This window comes from Giraffa tippelskirchi, chromosome 2 (assembly GCF_054371585.1).
Source record: "Giraffa tippelskirchi isolate mGirTip1 chromosome 2, T2T-mGirTip1v1.2.pri, whole genome shotgun sequence".
NCBI lineage: Eukaryota > Metazoa > Chordata > Mammalia > Artiodactyla > Giraffidae > Giraffa > Giraffa tippelskirchi.
This window is the reverse complement of record NC_137276.1, coordinates 162,360,415-162,382,128: the sequence shown is the minus strand read 5'-3', so window position 1 is coordinate 162,382,128 and position 21,714 is coordinate 162,360,415. Positions and strand designations below refer to the sequence as shown.

Here is a 21,714-nt window from a genome sequence, read left to right as displayed (position 1 = left end):
TCCCATGGAACAGTCGTGTGTGTGTGTGTGTGCATGGAACAGTCGTGTGTGTGTGTGTGTGTGTGTGTGTGTGTGTGTGTGTGTGGCAGTTTTGTAAATGAAGGGGTATTGTTATCAGAGTGGGGTCAGAGGGATATTGTGAGAGATCAAAACAATAGGAATCCACTTCCCAGGTTGAGCAATGGTAAAGAATCCCCCTGCCAATGCAGGAGTCTGTAAGAGATGCAGGTTTGATCCCTGAGTCCTGGAGATCCCCTGGAGGAGGAAATGGGCAACCCACTCCAGTATTGTTGCCTGGAAAATTCCATGGACAGAGGAGCCTGATAGGCTGCAGTCCATGAGGTCACAAAGAGCCGGGACATGACTGAGCACAGCACGCACACACACACACAGAGATATTGTAACAAGAACAGAGAGAACTTGATAGACAGAACCGTTGGGTATAAAATTAACTAGATAACTGAAAAAGGAGACTCCCCCCCCCGCCCCCGCCCAAGGAGGATAGAAGTGGCAACTTCAGGAATCAGCCACCGCTCCCCTGGCTGAAGGAGCAAAGCACGGAGGAGGAGCTCTGCAGAGCTGGAACTCTACTTGGGAGGAAGGACGGCCGCGTGCCTGGGACCAGACCTCCCCAGTAGGGGCGCCAGCTGGCTGTTAACATTGTCTCTTGGCGGTCAGGGTGGGGTGAAACGGGTTCTGCAGGAGCTGGAAAAGCTGCAAACTGGAGTCAGCTGCTGTTCCAGTTTGGCCTTGCCTGGGGCCGGGGTAAGAATAGCGGTGGGATGGTGCTCACGGAAACAGGAAGCCTGCAGGAAGCAGACGGGGAACAAACAGGAAAGAGTAAGCCGGCTCTCCGCCTCCAGCCCGTAGGCGCCTTCTTGCGCCCCCTATCGCCATAGCTTACACAGCGCCAGCCGGCAAAGCCAAGTGAGGGCGCAGAATCCTGGCTCCGGCCCCTAACAGTGACTTGACAACTGACCCCGGTGTCTTACTGCAGGCGTTCTGGGTGCTGTGGCTTCCAGAGTAGCAATTTGTGTCCCTCAGGAGGCTGTGAACTCCTAGAGGTCAGGGGCATGCCTGATGTATCTGTGTCCTTCTCAGGGCCTGGAACCCTGCCTGGGCTGAGCTGGCCCTAGTAAGTGTGTGGCGAGGAGGCCAGGGTAAGTGGGTCCTGGGGCAACTCTGCAGCCTGCCCTGCTCAGCCTTTAGAGTTCCTTCCTGTCTTACCTGGGGGTGTGATTCTAGGTTCTCCCTGGAGTCCTGCATGGGCCAGGGAGGGAGCGAGTTAAACACCAACTGTGACCAGCTTGGGGTAGGCTCTGCCCAGCCTGGTTGATGTGCCCACCTCCCCCGCTCCCCACCAATTTCTCATTATCACCTACTTTCTAATAAAGTCAGAAGTAGGGTCCCCGCCTCACCATGAGTTAGATATGTGGCTTTGGGCAGGTTATTGGACCATTCTGAGCCCCAGTTTTCCCTAGAACTCCCCCTTCAGTCCTTTATTCTCAGCACCAAGAAGCAAGAGGAAAGTCATGGTCCTCTCCATCCATGTATATCTCCTCTTCCTCCAGTTCCCCTCCCCCATCCTGGTTCTTAAAAGGAGTGATAATTCAACATCATAATTAGGCTTTGAGATGCAGTCAGTATCAACAAGACAGAGATCTGTTTAACTGAGAGAAAGGCAAATATCCAGGACAACTGGGACTTGCTGGGCAGGGCTCCTGGGATCTCTGCAGGATGAAGCAGGGCCCCATGGTGAGGAGAGGGGAGAAGCTGAGGTGGAGGAGGGGCTCTGCATCAACCCTAAGGAAGCAGGACAGGTGAGCACCATCTCCTGGCTCCCAGTGAATTCCAGATCCTCTGAACATTTGAACCAGACTTCTCAGGTGAAGACCTGAGCCTCCTAGCCTCCAGCTGCTATAGGGCAGGACAGCAGGGGGACAGGCCCCATGAGGGTAAAGGACCCGCAAAGACTTGACAGGGCCATGTGGGAAATGGGAATGGGCCAGTGCCCAATACAGAGAAAGCACTCCCATAATAAGTGGTAGCTTTAGCTCCATTATAGCCCCTATCATGCCTGGCCTCTATTAAAGATTTCTGTGTACAAGTTTATCTCCCTCACTAATCTCTAGTTCTTTCAAGGTAGAAGCTGTGTCTAATTTTTCTCTGGTGGTATTGTGCCCAGAGGATTTGGAGGGTGTGTCTGCAGACCACAGTGAAGGCTAGATGAGTGTTAGGAGGGCCTGCCATGGCGGTGTGGCCTAGGTCAGGGCTGAGCAGTGAGGCTGTGAGCTGAGGCAGGGGCATAAGTGGTGGCAGACTTGACATTTCCCAGAGAGGGACCCTGGCAGGCAGGTGGAGGGGGTCAAAGTACAGGGCCCTCTTTCTCAGCCAAAGGAGAGATCAACGAGCCAGGTATCCCAAAGGGAGGCTAATTGCTCCTGAGGACTGATGGGGCTTCCGGGATCCGCTTGACATCATCCCAGCCAGAGAGCACCTGCTTCCTTAAGAACTGCAGTTTCCTTTGTTGAAGGCAGCCCCCAGATGAGGAATGGTTTGGGCTGTGCTTTTCCTTTCTTTTCTTTTTTGGAATGAGCCACTCTTGGGGAAGATTCCAGTGCCTGGTGACTTTGAAACACTGAGGCTGGGATGGGGACCGACATTTTCCAGAGCAGCCCCTCAGCACGGTCAGCACCTGTCTCCCTCCATGTGCTCGGCTGTGCGTCTATCTGCCACGCTTAGCGCTGGTGGACAGGTTTGCTGATTGGCCACTCTCTGGAGGGCCCTTCTTTGGAACTGGGCAGTGGGGCTGGTGGGTGGAGAGGTTTCTGAATCCAGGCTGCTGACCTTGTTCCTGTGGTCCAGACACAAAGCAGGGGGTGGACATGCCTTTCCTTCCCTGCTTAATAATCATCCCTGCTGGGCCCCCTCAACTTGAAAATGGGGCACAGTACCTGTAATGAATGATGACTCAGGAGTCAGCCTGCTCATGTCTGAATCCTGACTTCGTGTCACCCTGGGCAAGTCAGTTCTCCTGTTGAAGCCTCAGTTTTCTCATCTGCAAATTAACTATCCCAGAAAGTTATGTGAAGCTTAAATTAGATAATTAGGATGAGAAGTTTAAGCACAGGGCCTGGTACTTGATAAGCAGTGATGGAGTATAGTTTTTATTAGTAGTAGTTCATTTCCTGTGGCTGCTATAACAACTTACAATAAACTGTGTGGCTTAAAATACCCGGTCACATTTCTGGTGTACAAGGCTGAAATCAAGGTGTCAGCAGGGCCGTGCTCCCCACTGGAAGTTCTAGGAAAGAATCTGCTCCTTGCCTTTTCCTTGGCTGCCACCATTCCTTGGTTTGTGGCTCCTTCACTCCAGTCTTCAAGGCTGGCCTCTTCACATCTCTCTATATGATCTGTCTTTGCCTGGCCTTTTCCATATGTGTGTGGTCAAAACTCCCTCTGCCTCCCACTTATAAAGAGGGATGTGATGCAGTGGAGGTCCATCCAGATAATCCAGGATAGGTTCCCCTTCTTATGACCCTTAGTTTAGTCACATCTGCAAAGAATCTTTTTTTTTTTTTTTACCCATGTAAGTAACATTCACAGCTTCCAGGGATCATAATCTTTGGGGGGCCACTTTTCACTTTAACAAAGAGGGACAGGCTAGAGCGTGGGGGAGAGACTTTGATGTCACTGGTCACTGTCCTACGACAGGCTCCCTGTAAGCAGACCCTGGCTGAGGATTCGTGTGCACCAGGTTTACTAGCGAAGTTCTCCCAAGAGGAACTAAGAAGAGTGGGAAAAGCAGGTCAGAGAAGCGAAAGGAGCTAGTCATGTCAAATTGGAAGCCCCAGTCTCAGGCTATTCCCACGGGGAGATTTAAGAAGAAAAACCTCTGATGAAATGGACTCTCACTTTTATCCAATCCTATTTCCTTCCTTTCCCTTCCTGAGGAAATTATTGTCGTAAATTTGATAGGTTCCTTCTTGTCCACCTCAAAAATGTTTATAACATATGTATGTGCCCATAAGCAATGTAATATCTTATTTTTAAAAATTTGTAATAATATAAAGAAATTATATCGATTTTATACATCTTTCTAGCTCCTTTGCTTTTTTTCACTAAGTGTAGGGTTTGGGGGATCTGTCATATAATATGTGTATTTTTCAATTTAAATAAAAACTGCAGAGCTGTCCTCCAAATGGCCTTGCTAATTTATCCCTTGACATGTAGCATATATGTTCCTATTCCCTCACATCCTCAAAAAGATGTGTATTAGACCTTTGAATTTTTTCCAAAGCAAAGGGAATGAAATGATATCATGATGTTTTCATTTGTTCTTTCATGAATGCTTGGGAAGTTGAGCATCTTTTCAGATGTTCATTGAGTTTCCTCTTCTGTGATTACCCCTTCATATGTCTTACCTTGCTTTCTATTGGTCTGACTATCTTTCTCGTTGAGTTGTAGAAGGTCTTCATATACTCTGGAAACTACTTTTTTTCCATTATAGATATAAAATAATTTCTAATCTGTTACTTTTTGTGATGATATTTTAAATATTTAGATTTTCATTTATCTGAATTTATTTTGGTACATATTATGGGACAGAAACCTAATTTTATTATTTTACAACAGAAACTATTGTCCCAACATCATATAGATGTAGTTTCTAGGCTCTCCAGTCAGTTAGTTTCATCTGTTTTTCATTGCTGTACAAATACCACCCTATTTTCATGATTACAACTTTGTCTTTAGAGCCTATTGGTTAAATCATGTCCCTTACCTCTTGTTGTTGCTCTTTATAAATGTGTTGGCTTTTCTTGATGGGATTGTGAGATGAAGGCTAGAAATCTTGAGCCATTTTACTCCCAGAGGGATGTCAGCCTTAGTGTGAAGCTGATACTATGGAAGAGAGCAGACATGGGAAGATACTGAATCTTTGATGACATTGTTGCTGAATCACCTACTCTGATCCTGCCTCTAGAGGTTCTATTTATCTGAGCTAGTAAATCTACTTTGTTGTCAACTAATTTAAGTGAATTTTTCAATAACTTGTAACCACAGTTTTCTCTTTCACTTGGCATGTCTTTTTCTGTTGAATTGTTTTCCAATTGTGTCATTATGTTTGGTGCACTTCTTATAAACTGCATTTATTTGGATATTGAAAGTGTAGTCTGAATGTCTATCTTTTAATGCTGCTGCTGCTGCTGCTAAGTAGCTTCAGTCATGTCCAACTCTATGTGACCCCATAGACGGCAGCCCACCAGGCTCCAGGCAAGAACAGGCAGTGTTAACTCTTCTGATTTGTGTGATTACTGTGATTATTTGGACTTAATATATAAAATGTTTTGCATTTTCCATATATCATTTCTTTGCTTACCTTTTCCCTGCTTTCTGTGAGACTGATTGGTTTTTCTTCTCTCGTTTGCCCTCTAACTGGTTCCAAATAGGAAAAGGAGTACATCAAGGCTGTATATTGTCACTCTGCTTATTTAACCTATATGCAGAGTACATCATTAGAAACACTGGGCTGGAAGAAACACAAGCTGGAATCAAGACTGCCGGCAGAAATATCAATAACCTCAGATATGCCGATGACACCACCCTTATGGCAGAAAGTGGAGAAGAACTAAAGAGCCTCTTGATGAAAGTGAAAGAGGAGAGTGAAAAAGTTGGCTTAAAGCTCAACATTCAGAAAACTAAGATCATGGCATCTGGTCCCATCACTTCATGGGAAATAGATGGGGAAACAGTGGAAACAGTGTCAGACTTTATTTTTTTGGGCTCCAAAATTACTGCCGATGGTGATTGCAGCCATGAAATTAAAAGATGCTTACTCCTTGGAAGGAAGGTTATGACCAACCTAGATAGCATATTGAAAAGCAGAGACATTACTTTGCCAACAAAGGTCCGTCTATTCAAGGCTATGGTTTTTCCAGTAGTCATGTATGGATATGAGAGTTGGACAGTGAAGAAAGCTGAGCGCTGAAGAATTGATGCTTTTGAACTGTGGTGTTGGAAGAGACTCTTGAGAGTCCCTTGGACTGCAAGGAGATCCAACCAGTCCATCCTAAAGGAGATCAGTCCTGGTTGTTCATTGGAAGGACTGATGTTAAAGCTGAAACTCCAATACTTTGGCCACTTCATGTGAAGAGTTGACTCATTGGAAAAGACCCTAATGCTGGGAAGGATTGGGGTCAGGAGGAGAAGGGGATGACAGAGGATGAGATGGTTGGATGGCATCACTGACTCAATGGACATGGGTTTGGGTAAACTCCGGGAGTTGGTGATGGGCAGGGAGGCCTGGCGTGCTGTGATTCATGGGGTTGCAAAGAGTCGGACACGACTGAGCGACTGAACTGAACTGAACTGATTTATGGTTATGTATTTTGTTTCTGGCCTTTAGACTTTTCCTATTTTTTAAAATATACTTTATTTAGTTTTGGCTGGGCTGGGTCTTTGTTGCTTTGTAAGGGCTTTCTATAGTTGTGTTGAGCAGGGGCTACTGGTCATTATGGTGCTCTTCTCATTGTGGTAGCTTCTCTTGATGTGCAGCACAGGCTCCAGAGTGCGGGCACAGTAGCTGTGGTGCACAGGTTCTAGGTGCTCAGGCTCAGTAGTTGTGGTGCACAGGTTCTAGATGCTTGGGCTCAGTAGTTGTGGTGCGCAGGTTCTAGGTGCTTGGGCTCAGTAGTTGTGGTGCACAGGTTCTAGGTGCTTGGGCACAGTAGCTGTGGTGCACAGATTCTGGGTGCTCAGGCTCAGTAGTTGTGGTGCACAGGCTCTAGAGTGTGGGCTCAGTAGCTGTGGTGCATGGGCTTAGTTGCTCTGAGGCTTGTGAGATCTTCCCTGACCAGGAATCAAGCCTGTGTCCCCTGCTTTGGCAGGCGGATTCTTATCCACTGCATCACCAGGGACGTCCCCTAGTTTTTAATATACATACTTCACTTTATATTTTTCTAACAAAACCTGAGGTTAATCAATATCTTTGTCCTCCTCCTGGATAAAATTAAGGATTTTATTCACTATAGTTTTATCTCCCCCAACACAGGTTCCTGTTACTGTTTCCAACATTTTGATGCTCCCATGTTTTTAAACCTCCTCAAACTGATGATGATGATTCAATACTTATTTAGATCGTAATGATTTCTTTGCTTCCCCTTACCTTTGAAACTAATGTTTTTAGCCATTCCTTTTTCTGAGATGATTTTCTCTATTTTGCCTCACTCTTAAATGATGTTAAATTGGGTATAGATTCCGAGGAGTAACTCATAGCCTCAAGGTATCTGGATTTAGTAAGCTCCATTTCACCAAATTCTACCCCTCCTAGGAATGATTCTTTGGTCATTTTATCAAAGGGACATGCTAAAATATATGAAAATTTGTAAAATAAATGAACATTTGTATACCCTTGAGTACACTGATAGCCTTAAATCTAAATATGTTGAGAGAGGAGAGATATATTCCACACTAGAATCCCCTTGGATGATGCTTTTTCTTAACACTTTGAAGATATAATTCATTGTTTTATGGTGTCTATGATGATGGATACTCTGTTGCTTATCTGATAACCATTATCTTGTAAGTATCTGTAATTTCACTAAATTAGCATTTTTGATTTTTTTCTTTGTAGATAACATGTTTATTTATCCTGTTTGGGGTTTAGTGTGGTTATTCAATGTAAGGCCATATGTCTCTCCTAATTTCTGGAGAAACCTTAGCCATTATTTCCTTAAATAGCATCTCTTTTCTAGTCTGTGTGTTCTTTACTTTTGAAACTCTTATTAGAGATATATATTGTGGCTTCTCAACGTTTACATCTCTTAAATCCTCTCTCAGATTTTATAGCTCTGTGATTTTGTTAGCTCTGTTGTCCTATTCACAAATTCCTCCTTCAACTGTATCTAGTAATTGTTTAATCTGATCACTGATTTTTTAAAATTATGTATTATATTGTTCAATTCTGTAATTTTCTATTTGGTACCTGTCTCAATCCTTCTATTTATCTTTTATAATAATCTGGGGGTTTTTTGCCTTATAAATCTAATCATTTTAAAATTTCTTTACATTCTACAAGCATACCTATTTTGAAGACCCCTTTAGACTTCTATATAATTTTTAGTTTCTCACTTGTGTTTGTTTAATGTATCTGCTGATTATTCCTCATAGACTTGCTTGCAAAGTTTGCAATTTGGCGGGTGAGAAATTGTTTTATATGGGGGTCCATTCTATGCTTCAATTGTGGAAATGTTCCTGTGGTATGATATTGAAATTACCTCTGCCATGTCTAAAGGATAAATAGTTTCTGGATCAGCTTTTATGTGAGTTTCTAGGCTCAAGACATTCATATCATACTGATTATATAAGAATACCTGTCCACATATAACACACAGACTAGGGGTTTAGCTATTTCATGGGTGACTATTTTCATCACAATTCAAGTCAAGTGGCCCACTTTTGTGCCTAATATTTGGGTCAGCAAGCAGAATTTTTCTTCTAATCCCAGTTCCAAGTAAAGAAGCCCTTCCTTGACTCCCGGCTTCATTTAAGCAGCTTAGTTGCAATATCTCTGCTATTTGCAAGACTGCAGCTTTTATATCCCTCCGTAGGTGAGAATTAAAATTACAGCCTCTCTAAAGACTGTATGATTCCATTTACATGGAATTCTGTAAAAGGCAAAAATATTGGGACAGAGACATATCAGTGGTTGCCAGAGACAATAGGTGGTGGAACAGATTAACTGCAAAGGGGAGACGGGAGTTTAGTGGGTGATGAAACTGACTTATGCTTCACTGGCATAGTGGTTACATAACTGAACACATGTGTCAAAACTCATAGTACTGTATATTTAAGAGGATGAATTTTACTGCATGTAAATTATACCTTATTTACATTTTAAAAAGACACAAGATTGCATATTCAATTCAATGTAATTGTTGATAAATCAAACACACACACACACAGAAACAACAACTCAGCCTCTAAGGCATTTGCTTAGATGGGTTCGCCCACTGGTCATCAACTGAGTCTCCTCTTCACTCAAACATCCACAGATTTATCTAGCTTCTAATCTTGGTTTTAGATTTAATTTTCAGTACTTTACCTAGCAGGTCCATGGGTTTGGAGCAGGAAGGGAACTCACCACACCAGCTCAGATCACTCCCTTGACTGGAAGTCAGGCGCTCCGTCATGCCTGCTTCAGGCCACTGCGCTGCTGGACATGAATTCCCCTAATGGGCCTCAGTACCCAGAAAAAATAATGCATTTTCCAAGTAAGCAGCATGGACCATCCTGGATGGCCAGGATTGCTCTGCTCTGTCAGTCTAGGTGCTGGGTATTTGTCTTCCCCTTTCTTCCCCAGGGTTCTGCCTCCGATGTCCTTAAAGTGCACTGTGTCCCCATGGGTAGGGTCCTTCCTGCAGCTGGTGAGGACCAGATTGCCCCAGAGCGATGCTGTTATAGTTGGTGCAGCATCCATCTGTGCTCAATGCCTAACAAGCCCCTAGGGCTTGACTCAGTGTCCACGAGGCATCAGCACTGACATCTGCTTCAAGTGCATACTAGGTGCTCAACAATTTGAGCAAATAATGGCATTGCAATTGGCAAAATTAGGAGCTGTGTCACTGAAAATAACTCAAAGAGGTAGTATAACTTCTGTTTTAATTATCCACATTGGCTCATGAAATTAGCTAAAGCTACTAAGATCCAAAATTGATTAAGAGTGCTGCTGCTACTGCTGCTAAGTCGCTTCAGTCATGTCCGACTCTGTGCGACCCCATAGATGGCAGCCTACTGGGCTCCTCCATCCATGGGATTTTCCAGGCAAGAGTACTGGAGTGGGGTGCCATTGCCTTCTCCAGATTAAGAGTGAAGTGGTTAGAAAGTTACAAATCCTTGTCTATATCACTGAAGATGCACTTTCCAAGCCTCGTGTAAAGATAAATGGAATCATTTTTTAAAAATCATTAGAAAGTATACAACTAATATATCATTTCTTCAAATTTTTTAAAGCATCATTAAATTTTTAGATCAATGCAACATTATGGCTTTTATAAAACACACACATTTACTCCTGCTTCATTGACTACGCGAAGCCTTTGACTATGTGGATCAGAACAAATTGTGGAAAATTCTTAAAGAGATGGAAATAACAGACCACCTTACCTGTCTCCTGAGAACCTGTATGCAGGTCAAGAAGCAACAGTTAGAACCTTACATGGAACAACTGACTGGTTCCAAATTGGGAAAGAAGTACGACAAGGCTGTGTATTGTCACCCTGCTTATTTAACTTCTATGCAGAGTACATCATGTGACATACCAAGCTGGATGAAGCACAAGCTGGAAGCAAGATTGCCAGGAGAAATATCAACAATCTCAGATATGCAGATGATACCCCTCTAATGAAAGAAAGTGAAGAGGAACTAAAGAGCCTCTTGATGAGGGTGAAAGAAGAGAGTGAAAAGCTGGCTTAAAACTCAACATTCAAAAAACTAAGATTGTGGCATGTGGTCCCATCACTTCATAGCAATAGAAGGGGAAAGAGTGGAAGAAGCAGTGACAGATTTTTTTCTTGGGCTCCAAAACACTGTGGACAGTGACTGCAGCCATGAAATTAAAAGACACTTGCTCCTTGGAAGGAAAGCTGTGACAAACCTAGACAGTGTATTAAAAAGCAGAGACATCACTTTGCCAACAAAGGCTCATACAGTCAAAGCTATAGTTTTTCCAGTAGTCATGTATGGATGTGAGAGTTGGATCATAAAGAAGCCTGCGTGCCAAAGAGTTGATGCTTTTGAATTGTGGTGCTAGAGAAGACTCTTGAGAGTCCCTTGAACTAAAGGAGATCAAGCCAGTCAACCCTAAAGGAAATTAACTGTGAATATTCATCGGAAGAATTGATGCTGAAACTGAAACTCCAATATTTTGGGCACCTGATGTGAAGAGCCGACTTACTGGAAAACACCTTGGTGCTGGGAGAAATTGAAGGCAAAAGGAGAAGAGTGAGGCAGAGGATGAGATGGTTAGATACTGTCACCAGCTCAATGGACATAGTTTGAGCAAACTCTGAGATAGTGAAGGACAGGGAAACCTGGCATGCTGCAGCCTGTGGGGTCACAAAGAGTTGGACACAACTTAGTGACTGAACAACACAACAATAAAACACGCAGTGACATATGAGAGAGAGGGGAAAAGTGGGTAGGGTAAGGGGGAGAATCTTAGAATGTGAAGAACCTGCTAGGGATGATCCAGTATGGCCCTCTGATTTTATTGCCAGGGAAATGAGGCTCAAAAAAAGGAGAGAAACCTATCCAAGGTCACACAGCTGACCAGAAGACCAGTATAGTGGGCCAATAGAGCTCAGGTCTCCCAAGTCCTAGTTTAGGGCTTGTCCAACTGGGCATCCCTACCTCAAGGCAGATGGGGTTTGCTGGGGGAGCCTCAGGACAGCATCCTTCAGACTTTCTGGATCATGGGTAAGAAATAGGTAAGGATGAAGGCATGGCAGGCACCAGCAAGCATATGGCATGAAACAGAGGCTCCTTCTCTTAGCTGCTCCTTTAACACAGCCAGAAGAAGAAGACATCAGGCCCTGAATGCCTGAAGTGCACTGATGCTCTCAGGAAATGACATTGGGACCCAGGTCACTGCACTCACTGATGAAGGGAAGTGTTAGTTGCTCAGTCATGTCTGACTCTTTGAGACTCCATGGACTGTAGTCTTGCAGTATCCTCTGTCCATGAGGTTTCCCAGGCAAGGATACTTGAGTGGGTAGCTCTTCCCTTCTCCAGGGGATCTTCCCACCCAGGGATTGAAGTCAGGTCTCCCTCATTGCAGGCAGATTCTTTACCGTCTGAGCCACCAGGGAAGCCCATGCTCACTGATGAGGCTGCTTTAATAAAGACATGGCTGACTGAAGGGAAAGTCTGCACTCTCCCTGAATGTGGACCTGAGTGATTGGCACAGCCTGATGTGTACTTCAGTGCTGCCCTTCATATGTGTATGGATTCATCTCCTCTAGTCATTCAGGAGCCCTTCCAGGTTGGAGAGGGATGTGAGGGTAGTAAGACGAGTGATCTGCCCCAGCTGTGAGAGTGTTACGTCACTGACATTGTTCAAAATCACCAGTGTCTGGTGAAAGGAAAAGGCAGACTGACCTTTAGTCAGTGCTATCAGCATTTTAAATTCTCTGCAGACAATGCACTCCACCTTCTTTCTGTATCCAGGGAGGATGCTCTCACTGCCACCAGCTCCTGAATATCACTGTGCAGAACCCCCTTTGTAGATCTCTGCGTGGTTATCTACTGAGTGCAGGGCTGGTCACATGGCCACCCCTGGTTGAAAGGGCATCTGGGAAAGGAAGTACAGTAAGTCCCCTACATATGAATTTTCAAGTTGTGAACTTTCAAAGATGGGAACTTGTGTTCCATGAGCCTCAGGCGTGAAGGAAATTGCAGTTTGTCCTCTGTCTCCTATTGCTGACGATCCTTCAGCTCTACCATCTCCCACCTCCTCTCCCTCCTCCAGTCAGTGACTCTTCTTGCCTGTTCACTCATGCCAGCCCCTGTAAGCCAGCTGTTGTACTGTACTACTGTACTTTTCAAGGTACTGCACTGTAAGATTAAAAGTGTTTTCTTCATTTTGGTGTGTATTTGTTTTTTTATATTATTATTAGTGTGAAAAGTATTGTAAACCTATTCCAGTACAGTACTATATAGCCGATAGTGTTAGTTGAGTACCTAGGCTAACTTTGTTGGACTTAAGAACAAATTGGACTTATGAATGTGCTCTCAGAAATAGGAACTCGTTTGTATGTAGGAGATTTACTGTATTGACTAGTTCCAGCCTCTCCAGTGGAAGATGGTGAGGGAGGGGTCTTGTTAGTTGCCATACCCTTCAAGCCCTATTCCCCTAAAGGGCGAGGCACTAGCTCTACCAGCTGGAAGGCAGGGCCCAGCTATGGCTCAGCATCTTGAGTTTTCTTTCCTGTCAGTGAAGACCACTGGGCCCTACCAGAGCCAGCAATATTGGACAACTGTTGCCAAGCCACCCCCTCCACCTTGACAGAGCCAGGGGGCACAGGTGCTGAAAAGGCAGACCCATAGAGATGAGGCATGAGGACATATGTTCTGCGTACCTTGAGGCTCTGAATGGTTGTAGAGATGGATCCATCCAATGGATGATAATTCATATTTAAGTTTAAGAGTGTTTGAAAGAAGTTGATGCTAACATAAACATCATCCAAAATGTCCGTGACTACTAAAAAATCCCGATAGAAAAGCCGATATTTGATTGTTGCCATTGGAATATGTTTTTCTATGTCCTTACCATAAGTTACTAAAATCTAACATTCCCATGAGTGATGCTAAGTATTCCCATTGAACATTCCAATAAGTCAAATTAGATTAATTTGGCGAAAGGTTTGCTTGGCAAGTTGAGTTCTGCGAATTGGCTCCCAATGAATTTGTTGCTTAGCCTTCTGTGAACTGGCATCTGCTGGGTTGACCTAGACTCACCTTTTGGATGGAGATGGGAGGGCTGGAGTTACTGAGTCAGAGTCCTGGGGATGAGAGCAGACACTGTGTTTAGAGAGTGGAGCTGGGACCCAGGCCCTGAATGGTCCTGGTGTTACTGCAGCTGCCAGGGTGAATGTGCACAGTGTCAGCTTGGCCGAAGTGAATTTGTTGTTCAACTTCCAAAGGATATTGTTGGACAAATTTACTGCAGAGGGCATTTTGGTGATGATAATTGGAGCCACTTTGAAGGGTTTAGAAGCCTTGAGAGTCTTTTTCCTTCTCAGGAAGAAAAGGGCTGATGCTTAAGACTCCCAGGGGATGCTTAGGAGATTATTTGCAAAGGTGTTGAGGACCTAAATCTGGGCAAGATGACCAGATGCCAGAAAGGGCCAGAGTGAAAAGGAGGTGAGTGAGACAGCTGCACCCATTTATAGTAGCTGATCTTGGAAGAAAAGGTGTGGAGTTGTGCCAACTGCTAGCCTGCTAAGAGGTGTCCTGAGAGCACCTGTGAGGGCGGTAGGATGAGTAGGGGTCCTGGAGCAAGCAAAATCCAACTTTATGGCGCATCTCCAAAGGACATAGTCACACTCAGCCCTTGTTAGAATCTCAATAGTGGATGTGAAAAATTGTGTCCTGTTTGTTCATTTTGCAAATGATGACAAAATGTTAGGTATGTGTACAGGAGTGGGGTGGCTGGGGTGCAGTTGTTGGGTAAAAGAGGATGATTTGTCAGTTCTAGAGCATTGCTAAACTGGTCCATTTCTAAAAACAAAATACATATTTGTTGATTGATTTGACTATTAGTTACAGTTTTGTCTGCCAATTCATACAACTACTTGAGTACAGAATAAGACATGCTTAATCATTGTTGACATTTTTTCTTAGTGAGTGTTGGCAGAGGTTAGAAGTTTTATAAATATTTTTTCCGGGTAAGGAGGCTTTTCCCATCTGGGGATAGGGAGTTGCTTCAGTGTAAAGAATCTAAGAACTTGGACAACACAGGCTTATGGTGTGCAGTAATGGGCTAAGCAAGGGTTTTATTAGATTACTGTGTCTGAGGAATTGGAGAATATTCAAGGCCCTTGAGGGGGAGATCATGGTGCTATCTGGATGCCTGGGGCCACTTGTGTCCTGGCCAGACCTGCGATCCTGAGCTGTTAATCCAAGGCCTTCACACTTGGCATTTAGTAGTTATTAATCAAGCTTCTTTGTTGCAACAGTGGAAAGCCATTTTGTTAATTTAATCCAAAAAAGAGACTTCTGAGCTTAAAAAGTAGGCCAGAACAGAGAAGACTAGCAGTGCTCAGTTTCACAGCCAAACGGCAGCCCAGAACCAGGCTGGGGAAGATGCTATTGTCACATCTGCTGGGAAACACAGAGCTTTAGCTGGCATCCCTCCTGGCCCACCACCGTCACCACCCCAGGATGCTGAGCATGCATGACTGTTGGCTGTGCTTCTACTGCTGCCTCCCCTTCCCCAGCACTAGTGATCACAGCCACAGATTCTGCCGTCGCCAGAATGCTTTTTCTGTTGACCCTATTGTTTTTCATCATCAGATCCTGGCTCATGTCTGGGACACTTGAATCTGATTGGCTGAATCCAAATCATGTACTCCTGTCCTTGCTACAAGGGAGGCTGGAAAAACACAAATCTAGCCTTCTTGGCTCCACAGTGGAGGAGGGCTCTGCTTCCTATCGTGACTCATAAGGTGGTAAATTCACAAGCATGGGGGAAGTGTTCCAGATGCCAGGCCGTCAAAACAACAGCAATTACCAGACAAATGTCCTCCACAGTTAGTTCCTGCCTGAAGAATGATGTTTTAAAAGAAAAATACCTGGAAAGCATGTGGAAATTTGACCTGGGATGACTGATTTGTTGAGAGATCAAAGGAATGTCTACAAAAAAATGTCAAGTGGAAAATAACATCAAAGCAGAAGGAAATACAACTTAATAATAAGAAGACAATACAAAGCAATTGCACTCATCTCACGTGCTAGTAAAGTAATGCTCAAAATTCTCTAAGCCAGGCTTCAACAATACATGAACCGTGAACTTCCAGATGTTCAAGCTGGTTTTAGAAAAGGCAGAGGAACCAGAGATCAAATTGCTAGCATCCGGTGGATCATCGAAAAAGCAAGAGAGTTCCAGAAAAACATCTATTTCTGCTTTATTGACTCTGCCAAAGCCTTTGACTGTGTGGATCACAATAAACTGTGGAAAATTCTGAAAGAGATGGGAATACCAGACCATCTGACCTGTCTCGTGAGAAACCTGTATGCAGGTCAGGAAGCAACAGCTAGAACTGGACATGGAACAACAGACTGGTTCCAAATAGGAAAAGGAGTACTTCAACACAGTATATTGTCATCCTGCTTATTTAACTTATATGCAGAGTACATCATGAGAAACGCTGGGCTGGAAGAAACACAAGCTGGAATCAAGATTGCCGGGAGAAATATCAATAAGCTCAGGTATGCAGATGACACCACCCTTATGGCAGAAAGTGAAGAAGAACTAAAGAGCCTCTTGATGAGGGTGAAAGAGGAGAGTGAAAAAGTTGGCTTAAAGCTCAACATTCAGAAAACTAAGATCATGGCATGTGGTCCCATCACTTCATGGGAAATAGATGGGGAAACAGTGCAAACTGTGTCAGACTTTATTTTTTGGGGCTCCAAAATCACTGCAGATGGTGATTGCAGCCATGAAATTAAAAGATGCTTACTCCTTGGAAGGAAGGTTATGACCAACCTAGATAGCATATTGAAAAGCGAGACATTACTCTGCCAACAAAGGTCTGTCTATTCAAGGCTATGGTTTTTCCAGTAGTCATGTATGGATGTGAGAGTTGAACGGTGAAGAAAGCGGAGCACTGAAGAATTGATGCTTTTGAACTGTGGTGTTGGAGAAGACTCTTGAGAGTCCCTTGGACTGCAAGAAGATCCAACCAGTCCACCCTAAGGAGATCAGTCCTGGGTGTTCATTGGAAGGACTGATATTGAAGCTGAAACTCCAATACTTTGGCCACCTCATGCGAAGAGTTGACTCATTGGAAAAGACCCTAAAGCTGGGAAGTATTGGGGGCAGGAGGAGAAGGGGACGACAGAGGATGAGATGGTTGGATGGCATCACCGACTCAATGGACATGGGTTTGGGTAAACTCCGGGAGTTGGTGATGGACAGGGAGGCCTGGCGTGCTGCGATTCATGGGGTCGCAAAGAGTCGGACACGACTGAGCGACTGAACTGAAATGAACTGAATACAAAGCAAAAGTAGGCAAAGGACTTAAACAGACATTTTCCCCTCAAAAGATATCCAAATGGCCAATAAGCATGAAAAGATGTAATTAGCCATTAGGAAAAAGAAAATCTAAACCATGAATTTGAGCTCACTGGGATGACTATAATTAAAAAGACAGGTAATACCAAGTGTTGGTGAGAATGTAGAGAAACTGGAACTCTGATACATTACTCATGGGAATGTAAAACTGGGCAGTCATTTTGGAAAATGGACTGACATTTCCTCAAGTGGTTACACATAGGGTTACCATAGAACCCAGCAATTCTATTACTTAGGTATATACCCAGGAGAAATGAAAACATATGTCCATGTGAAAACTTGTATATGAATGCTTATAGCGTCGTTTTTCATAATAGTCAAAAGGTAGAAACAATCCAAATGTCTTTCAATTGATAAATGGATAAGCAAAATAAGATACATCTATACCATGGAGTAGTATTCAGCCATAAAATGAAATGAAGTGCTGATTTATGTTACAACTTGGATGTACCCTAAAAACATTATGTTAAATGAAAGAAGCCAGTCACAGAGACCACACATTATATTGATTCCAGTCCAGAATAGGCAAATCTATACAGAAGTAGCAGATTTCTGGCTGCTTAGGGCTGAAAGTAAGGGTTGGAGAGTGATAGCTTAAGTGTACAACATTTTTTTTTGATATGATGAAAATGTCCTAAAATTGACTGTGTTGTCAGGTACACATACTTGTGAATAGCTAAAAATCATCAAGTTGTATACTTCTAATGAGTGAATTTTGTGGTAGGTGAATTATATCTCAATAAAGCTGTTATTAAAGAAAATAGTTGCTCATTATAGAAAAGTAGAAAGAAGTGGAAAAGTGGAACTTTACCCAGTGATAACATTTGGGGATATTTCTTTTCACTCCTTTCCTGGGCAAAGTTTAAAAATTTTTCTTTTACGTATTTTTGAAGACAATCATATTTAATTTTATCTTGATTTTTTTGTTTAGTGTAAATATTTTCCATTATTACTCTCAATAAACCTTTTTTAAAATGACTGTATCATATTTCACCAAGTGGATGTTTTGTAAGCTCCTTGAACATTCCCCTGCTGTTGAACATTTAAATTATCTCCACTTTTTCATGATCATAAATATGGTTTGATGAACATCTTTGTTTGTAAAGTTTACTCAAGGTTTAATTTTATTTATTAGTATTATTATTTTTAATTGTAGTATAGTTGTACAATATTATATAAATTACAGGTGTGCAATATAGTGGTTCACAGTTTGTAATGGTTGCTGCTGCTGCTGCTGCTGCTGCTAGGTCACTTCAGTTGTGTCCGACTCTGTGCGACCCCATAGACGGCAGCCCACCAGGCTCCGCCGTCCCTGGGATTCTCCAGGCAAGAACACTGGAGTGGGTTGCCATTTCCTTCTCCAACGCATGAAAGTGAAAAGGGAAGGTGAAGTCGCTCAGTCGTGTCCGACTCTTAGTGACCCCATGGACTGCAGCCTACCAGGCTCCTCTGTCCATGGGATTTTCCAGGCAAGAGTACTGGAGTGGTTGTAATGGTTATACCCCGTTTATAGTTATTATAAAATATTGGCTATATTCCCCCAATTCTACAATATATCCTTGCAGCTTATTTTATACCTAATATTTTGTACCTCTTCAGATTTTCAGTTGTTTGTTAGGATAGATTCAGATGGTGGGATTACTGAGTTAAAGAGTTTGAATCCTTTCAAGGCTTCTGATACTTAGTACTAAGTTGCTACACGAATGAGATAAACCAATTTATTTCTAAAAAGATGTTTTAAGAGAAAGGAATCCCATGCCCCACTCCCTTATGCCCTAAACTTGGTGCTCTTCTCTTCTGATCCCCTGCTGTTTTCTTGGAAATGGATTTGCACTGTAACATATGCAGTCAATACTAGGGTTTTGTTTTTTTTTTTTTCTATCAGGGCTCCTGAGTTGATTTCTATCTGGTAACATTCAAAATGACATATGGGATTTTTTAAAGCAAAAATGCATAAACAGCAAGGAGAGGAAGCAACAGCAACAAAATTTGGAAGCTGAGCAGCAGTTAGAAGCAGATACATTAAAAGTGAGTACTAAGTCAGAAGTGGGGAAATTTGCAAAACAACCCCATTTGGGGTTGTTTCTGTGTGATAATCAGGAACAGAGCACCTGGTCTGTAAGTGAGAGCAAAGTAGCATTCAAAAGAGGAGGACTGGTTGCAAGTCGATTTAAAAAGCAGATAGATCCCAAGACCATGTCCCCCAACTCCATGCAGAGACATATTCGGTACCCTTTCTGAGAGTGCTGTTCTATCTCAGGAAAGGGTAACACAGAGGGTGCTGGATTGGGGCTCCCCAGCCCTGATGATGGCAAGGGTGCTGAACTAAAAACAGGAGGAGTTTGTGAAAGTTTAGTAGTAGGGTAGTGTTAGTTGCTCAGTTGTGTCTGATTCTTCATGACCACATGGACTGCAGCCTGCCTGGCTCCTCTGTCCATGGGATTCTTCAGGCAAGAATACTGGAGTGGGTTGCTATTCCCTTCTCCAGGGGATCTTCCCAACCCAGGGATCGAATTTGCGTTGCCTCCATGGCAGGCAGATTCTTTACCATCTGAGCTATTAGATGATGTCTATTGAGACACCCAGCTTCCAGAACATGGGCAGCCAAGTGAATACACTCTAGGCTGGAGGGTGGTAAATCTTCTCCAGGGCCTGGCCAACAGAAAATCCCTAAAGACAACAAATCAGAAACTTTGCATGAAGTATCCTGGCCAGATTACCTTTCAGTAAAGCCCTCAGCCAACAAGCCGCACATACATTCAGCACTTTGTGTCAGCATTTTTATGCTTCACCCTAGATATGATCAACAGTGAAGGAATATTTAATCTTCTCATTGAGGACCAGGGTATGTTTCACCATGTATCCAAGTCATTTACAGCTCTTTGTGATGTTTTATGTTTTACTGATGGCTTGCACATTCATTATTAAGTTTATTTCTACATATTTCTCATGTTTGCTGTCATATGTGAAAGGAACTTTCCTCCAAGTAGCTCCTAACTGGTTGTTGGCTATGTATGTATGAAAGTTATGACTTTTTGTGTTTCCTTTGCATGTACCACATTTTTGAGCTTTCTTATTAATGTTAAAATTTTTCAGCTGAATCTTGGATTTCTGAGTCAACAATTACACAATCTACAAATTATGGTAACTGTCTCTTTTCTATAGCTGCACTTCTAATCTCTAGTTTATATGCCTTGGTCCCCAAGTTTAAATGAATGTTAATTAGTACTGACAATAGTTGACATTCTTGGCCTTGATTTAATGAGATTGCTTCTAAGGGTCTTGGCTTTAAGTATTATGTAAGAAGCTTGTTGAAGAAAGATATCTTTATCATATAAAGGGAATTTTTTTTTCTTTTTCAGGAATTGATGTGAATTTTATCAAATATCTTAATATTACACATTGATCTGTGCATGTGGTTTTTCCTTTGACTTACTGATGTGGTCTATTGAATGAATAAGATTAATACTATTCCTTGAGTAACCATCTTTGAAATTGACCAGTTAGACATAGCAGCAGAATCATGAGAGGACACAGGCCCCCTGGGTGTCCATCCTTAGCAGGCAGCACCCCTGCAGACCCTCCATCCCTGTCTACTTCTGCCTGGTCCAGTAGTCCCCTAAGATTCCCCAGAAGATGGGGCAGTCATTTAGATCCCTTGCCATGAAAAGTGTGGCTCATAGACCTGAAGCTTCAGCATCACCAGGGAGCTTATTCAAAATGCAGAATCTCAGATCCCACCCAGACCTACTGAATCAGAATCTGACATTTATTTAATAAGACCCTCCCAGGAGATGTGTATGACCATGTAAGTCTTAAGAACATGGCTCCAATATAGCAGTGCAATGGCTTCTTGTAGTTTCACTTCTAATAGGGAAGCCCTCTAGTCCCACCCAAGAGCCACTGAGAGAAGTTCTAGGGTATTCCTCTGTGTGTATTCAAGAGAAAGACAAACAGAGACAGAGGTAAACAGAGAGCAGGCCTGAGATGAGCACACATGTGCATAAACCTTTTCAGCATCCCTGGGCTCTGGTTCCTCCTCTGTGAGCCAAGCTCTCAGGTGCTTGAGTTGAGAAAGGGCATGTCCCTGAGGTAGTGCGAGGAGGAGAGCAGAGGGAGAGAGAGAGAGAGATGGGGAGAGAGAAATAGCTTTTCCTAGGGGGTCCGCCTGATAGTTTGCTTTAACCAACTACAGATGGTGATTTCTAAAGTGCCTGACTCTTTGGGGAAGGGATGCTGGCTGGTTAATTAACTCCAAATTTGATGGTTAGCAGCTGCTGGAGGCAGAATTTCCTCTAGTTTTCTTGGGACACTGCATCTGGTTAAGAAGACATAGGATCGAGGCTGTGTGTGTGTTCTCTGGAAACTGTCCCAGCCTCTCTGCATTTGTTTCCTTGTTTGTGGACCAGAGACAGACATCCCTACCTCTAACCTAGGCTTTGGGTGGTGATGGTGGGGGTTGAATAGTGAGGAAAAATTAGAAATTCCTGTAGAGTGTCATGAACTCCATAAAGTTGGTGGTGAATAAAAAGTGCCCTTGACATGAATCCTAACCACAGGATGCAGGGTCCTCATCTCCTAACAATTTCCCATGTTTCTCCAGAAAACTCCAAATGGAACCAGGGAAAATGGACTAGTAAAACAGAGAGTGCAGCTGTCTTTTCAACTAACACTCCAGGTTCATGTAAGAAAGAGCCATGGTGCAAAACAGCTTTTTAACTTTGGAATATAGATTGAGTTGACTTCAAAGAAGCTTGCATATCAAAAGCATTTTGCTATTAAATTTTACAAGGGAGACCAGGAGCCATCATCTGAGACAGTACTAGGAAGAGTGACTTGATGGTGCAGCTCTGATAATACCA

General features: G+C 43.3%; 1 long non-coding RNA gene across 1 annotated transcript; it reads left to right on the top strand.

The window, feature by feature from the left end:
• The first annotated feature begins 385 nt into the window (after positions 1-385).
• LOC145538788 (uncharacterized) lies at positions 386-18,774 on the top strand. Its single transcript, XR_014077247.1, has 2 exons — positions 386-1,820; positions 18,738-18,774. It is a non-coding gene; the product is annotated as an uncharacterized LOC145538788 (long non-coding RNA).
• The last annotated feature ends 2,940 nt before the right edge of the window (positions 18,775-21,714 follow it).